Source organism: Rousettus aegyptiacus, unplaced genomic scaffold (genome assembly GCF_014176215.1).
Source record: "Rousettus aegyptiacus isolate mRouAeg1 unplaced genomic scaffold, mRouAeg1.p scaffold_m13_p_12, whole genome shotgun sequence".
NCBI classification, from domain to species: Eukaryota; Metazoa; Chordata; class Mammalia; order Chiroptera; family Pteropodidae; genus Rousettus; species Rousettus aegyptiacus.
Genome location: NW_023416287.1, coordinates 7,246,176 through 7,252,210, shown reverse-complemented (window position 1 = coordinate 7,252,210; position 6,035 = coordinate 7,246,176).

Below are 6,035 nucleotides of genomic sequence, written 5' to 3'. Positions count from 1 at the left end.
CAGTTGGAAGCCAGCTGTCCACCTTTTCAAGCGCCCAGGGCTGTGCCTGCAGCAGAGGGGGTCCAAACGAGCTGCAGGGGAGGGCAGGCAGAAATCCAGATCCCCAAGAAGTTGTACAACGGTGCAGTTCCCCCACACTCATTATCTAACTGCTAATGAAGAGATCTCCAAATCGCGGCTCTGCCAAGTCTGTTGGAACGAAGTGCGAACATGCACTCGTAATTTAGCAGCCGCCGCCGTGCGGGCGAATGAGAAATGTGTGAAAGTCGCTCGAGATGTTACACAAAATCAGGCGACAGCATACCTCTGTTATCTTGTGTATGCTGTTAATTTATCAAATCCTTCTCCATGTTGCTAGCTGCGTTTTGGGGGAATAATGAACAATCATAGCCGTGCCCTCTCTTTACTGAGCACTTACTATGGGCCGGATTTTGGTCTTAGTGCTTCTATTCTTTATTTCATTGACTCTTCATGTCACCCCAGTATGATGGATGTTAAGTGTCCCTCCCTCCCCCCTTTTTTTTTACAGAGGACGAACAGAGGTCCAGTAACTTGCCCCAGGGACAGACAGCAAGGCAGTGACTCACCAGGGAATTGAACTTGAGATTCTGTGGCTCCGAAGCCCAAGGTCGTTCTGCTTGTTGTGGGACTTGCGATACTTTCTGCCACTCCAGGTTGTCCCACTCACATAATATTATGTGCCTATTCAGTGTTGTTCAAATTTTAAAAATCTATGTGGATCGAGTCCTCTGAAGGCCAGTGTACCTGGTTGGCGAGAGCCCTTACTTCGGCTTTAAGACACTGTTCAAGATGTCTTGATAGATACTAAAGTTCATAGGACCCTTCTTGGACTTCTAATTCAGCCCCGGATGAGAAAAGGCCCAATAGTTGAGAGCAGCAGAATAAAGGGATTATTTCTTTTCCTCAGGCTCCTTCCCTTTCCCACAGCCATCCTCAGATGCCTTGATTGACTGTCACTGCTGAGTCATTTTTGTGCCAATCGCAAAAGACCCCCGAGCTTCGAGTGAGGAGGCATTTCCCATTTAATGGACTCTGTGGATAGATAGCTTCTATCCATTAAGCAGTGATTGTGGCCACCTATTAAGTGGATTTGTCACTTAGAGAATGATTCTAAGTACTTCTTTTTGGGTTTCATGTATGTATAATAATAACAACTATGATGGACTATCAACAGCTACCGAATATTCCAGACCTAGGACATGGTCCTATCAGGTTCTTTGTTTTCACTATATTTATAAAGGAAGGAAGGCCAGTTGGTGGCTTTACATTGATTTCAACCAACTTACTTATTTGGACTTTTATGGGTCATTTGGATAAGCAGCCTGTTCTTTTTCAGAATAGAAAATAAAAAAAGTATTTCAGGCTCTGTTTCATGGTCACAAACAAAGGGCCACAGTATTTTTTCATACATTTAATTCACTAAACTCACATGGCAGAGGTTGTCTCTGAGCAGAATTCAGGGGTGACCCTGGCGGGGGTGGGGTTGTTGGCCCACCAAAATTGCGATGCCAGTTCGATAGGAATAGATTGTAATGAGATTCATGCCATGATATAGATGAACAAATACGGCTATTATATTTGTGTATTTTATAGGTTTCTGTACAGAGGGGAGGGATTTACTGATTCCTTTGGTCAGCAAACATTTATTGAGCACCTACTATGTGCCAGTTGCTATCTTAGACTGGGGATACCGCTGTGAAGATTCCTGCCTTCAGAGAGCTGACCATCCAGTGGAGGGAGAAAGACCGTGAGCCAATCAATAATATAATGTGTCGGGTGATACGAGGGTTTTAGAGGACAAAGCAAGGTAAATATAATATAGATTTTATTATCGTTCAGGTGTGACAAGGCCAATAGATCAGGAGACGACTGCCTCTGAAGAGATGGTTTGGTATACTCAACACATCCCAAGAGGAAGGGGTGTGCCACACCATGGGGACTGCAGTGGGGAGCACCCGGGCTGGTTGGAGGCAGGGGGACCGGGGGATCTGTGGGCAAGAGCCTTGGTTGTAGTGTTTAAGGGAAGGAATGGGCTAGGCAGGGTAAGCAGGCTTAGGATCGGCTGGTTTGAATGATTTCAGTGGCTCCGCGGCCTGGGGGCTGTCCCTGGCTGTCTGGTACGTGACCTTGGGTAATGAGGGCAGGTGGGTAGTGACCTGGAGTGTGAGAGCCCGATAAAGGAGATGGTTGGGGCATGGAGTCTGGATCAGTTGGTTTGTATTTAAAAATTGGCTAACCCTGGGAGGTGCAGTCTCTTCCGGGTCTGCAAGGCTCTAGATGTCAAAGCATCAGAACACAGGAAATAAGAGGCCCGGTTAACACACTGGGGGCACGTTGGGAGTGTGGTCTTTGATACAGGGCTGCGGGGAAGACGTCAGATGAGGCCTGAATGAAGAGAGGGAGTGAGCGACGTGGTATGTCTCAAGGACGAGTCTTCCAGGCAGAGGGAGCAGCAAGTGCAAAGGCCCTGAGGTGGGACCGTACTTGGTCTGCTCTGTGAAGAGAAGAGGTTGGTGGAGCTGAGAGATGAGGAGGAGGCAAGGAGGCCGGGACAGGGAGGGGTGGCTGAGAGACTCTGCTTCGACTGTGAGTGGTATGGGATGTCAGCAGGTCGGGGCGGCAGGTGCTGTGAGCAGAGGGCGAGCGTGATCCGAGCTGGGTTCTGGCAGGGTCCCCTGCCGCTGTGCAGAGAACAGATGGGGAGGTGGGGGAGGTGAGCCAGGTGAGCCGGGAACCAGGGGCAGGCTCCGTCGGCCGTCCGGTGGGGGAGGGTGGGGGATGGCCCGTTGGAGCAGGTTAAACGGTCAGATTCCTGATACGAGTTAACAGGACGGGTGGGATGCGGTTTGGGACAGAGAGGGACAGAGAGGAGAACCGGTCAGTGTCAGGACGAATAACACTGTTTGTTTTTCCTGGAGGAAAACATATGCGAGGCCATTTCAGCGAGCGGAAATCTGAGTGGAAACCAAGCTTTCTCATGCCGATGTCGCTTTCCACGCTCCGCGCGTCTGCGCCCCTCTGTCATCTCGACACGTGTGGAAATGTTTTATTCGCGTGTCTCCTCCATCAAATTCTCAGCGCCTCTGGGGCAGGGGCTGAGTCCGTGTCTGTTTTGCCCCCCGGGGCTGCGATGGTGCCCGTTTCAGAGAAAGGGAAATGTTTGTACAGAGAGTGTCTACGTTGCACATCTGCGTTTTCTCCCTGGGAGGAAGGGCGCTCCCAGCAGGGACCTGTCTCTGTGCCCACGACAGCTGGCGGAAGGTCTGGGTCTGGCCCACCTTTGGGCCTTTGCCCTGGCTGTTCTCTCTGCTTGGATCACTGCCTCCCTCCTCCAGGTCCCTTTTTAAACGTCACCTGCTCTAAGCACCCTTCCCTGACCCTCTGAAGTGGCCGTTCTCTGCCTCCCGCAGCCCCAGTCACTCTCTGCTAGGTCACCCGCGCTCATCAACATCAGAAATTATATTCTTCAATTCACATGGTCACCGTCTCTCTCCCCATCGCTGTGTGGGCCCTGCGAGAACAGGGGCCTGATTCTGAGAAGTTCGCTGCCATAGCGGGTGGCGTTGGTGCCCGCCCCGAACCCCTTCAGTGGGCGGGGTGCCCAGGCCCAGAGGCTATGGGTGGCAGGTGCCACAGTCTTCCACCTGCGCTTCATGTGAGATGCCCTTGGCGGATTAGTTCTGTCTCATTAGATATGCGAGGGAGGTGGGGACAGGACCGGAACTAGGGAGAGGCGAGTACCAAGGCCAATCCTATCTTTATGTAAAATTTGGTATTTTGTTCATCGTGGATTTTTGGCATTAATCTTGATTTTAAAAAATATTGCATTAAAACGTGCGTTCTCTTGGTCACCGCGTTTTTTGTTTTTGTTTTTGGCTGCCCCTGAAATTCTGAGCCTAAGGAGAGAAGTCCCAGCCCTGCTCAGAGGCGGGGCCTGAGAATATTGTTAAATCAGCCTTCCCAACCCTGCTCTGAGTCTTACAAGTGCTGAGCTTCTGCAGGACAACCACATTACCTAAAAAAAAGAGCAAATTTGGGAATTTGCTGTCGGGGTGTATGGAGTTAGACGCCTGTACCAGGATCAAAGGGAGACCCCACTAGGGCCGGGGCATGGGACTGTGGTCTATGCATCAATCGGAACAGCCCTTATTCGATCCGATTTACGGCTAGTTCTTCTCCATCAGATTTCACATTGCTGAAAAACATGGAAAAGCCATAACCGTAAAGTTGGTCTCAGTCCTAGAAGCAGCTGGTTAGGGGTCCTGAGGCCTCCTGATGCTTTGATAGAATTAAGGGCCCGTCAACCCCTCTCTGGGTGGGTGTGCAGCGTGGTCTCTAAACCCCTCGGTCCTTCCGGGAGGTCTTGAGAGGCGCCTCCAGCTCCGAGCAGAATCTGGGCAAGAAGATGCCGGAAATCTCGAGCCTCAGCGCCCCCGGCTCCTCCTCGCACAGCCACAGCCTGTGTCCTCAGCGTGAGGGGGGCGTCCCCCTTCCTAGCGCCGCCCCATTCAAAGCTCCCTCCTCCACCCCAAACAGCATTTGCTTTTCCCTCCCTTGAATTTTAAAGGGCTCCATTTTATACCTCTTTCTGTGTCACGTTTCTGTTTAGAATTTTCAATGGTCTCCTGTCTCTTATAGCTATTTTGGAGGGCGGGAAAAAAGGTCATTCCATAAATCTAAGGTATTACGGTGACAGCCGTGCTCAATCGTCATGACACCCACCGGGCTGGGGGGGCAGAGCTAATTAGTCAGAAAACTTACTTACAGGCATGAGTCATGGAAGCAGGTGTCAGGGGAACCTGTAACGAGGCCCTCGTGACTCAGATGATATTTCCACTCTGCATCAGCACGTGTGTGCTGTGCTGACATGGCCTTGCCCCTGCCCCCAGGGGAGGGAGAGAGAGGGGTAAGGGGGGGGGAGAGAGAGAGAGAGAGAGAGAGAGAGAGAGAGAGAGAGAGAGAGAGAGAGAGAGAGAGAGAGAGAGAGAGAGAGACGTGCTCCAAGGCCCTGCTCCAATGTTGAAAAGATGCCTTTTTACTTTCTGGTCCTCTTCCCTGTTTTATTTCTCATTCATTCAACACGTGTTTATTGAGCGCCTACTAGGTGCCAGGCCCTGTGCTGGGTGCTGTGGCGGGGGGTCAGTGGTGAGCCATATGGCTGAGTCCCCACCGGCTTAGCACCTGCTGGAGACGGACTGAGCGGCTGAGAAATTAATAAGGCGATAATAAGTGGATGCGCAGGTCAAGCAGCGTGAGGGGAGGCAGTGGGCTCTTTGAGAGGTGGTCGGGAGGATGATGGCGGGAGCGGCCTTGCAGTGATCTACAGCTGGGCATTCCGGCGGAGGGATCCACGGTGGGGGGCCCCGAGATGGGAATGGCGGGGCGCACGGGGACGGCGGGATGGAGGCCGGTGTGGCCCAGGGGAGTGAGCGAAATGGACGTGGGAGCCGGAGGTGAAGAGGGGGGCGGAGTCCAGGCATGTGGTTTTGTTCTCAATGTGATCGACAGCCTCTGGCAGATTTAGGCAGGGCGACCCTGTGACATGACCAGATTGGTTTTAGGGCTGTGCTTTCTGCTGCTGGGCTGGCTCGGGGTTCCCTCTGCTGTGGGTTGTCCACACTACATAGGGTCGGGAGGTGTTCCCGGTCAGGTGGGTCTTTGGGGATACCAAAATACGTGTTTCAGACTGTGCTTCTCAGACTACCCAGGGAGCCACGGCCCATCTTCCCAAAGCCATTGACCTCATTCAATGTTTAGATGTAGATATAGGTACATGAGTTAAAGGATTCCCCCCCCCCCAAATATTAAGTATGTAGAATAGAATTAAAAATAGACACCGTTCGTTAAAAATGAAGTGATTTCACCTTTGTAGTCAGCAATACTTGGTGTGGACTCAACTGTTAGGGGTGCCTTGTGGCCACAGTTTGAGGCTACAGGCCTGAAGGTGCACAAAGGGAGGATAGAGGATGAAAGAGAAGGAAAAAGGGAGAAGGAGAGGCCGGGAGGTGGGAGGA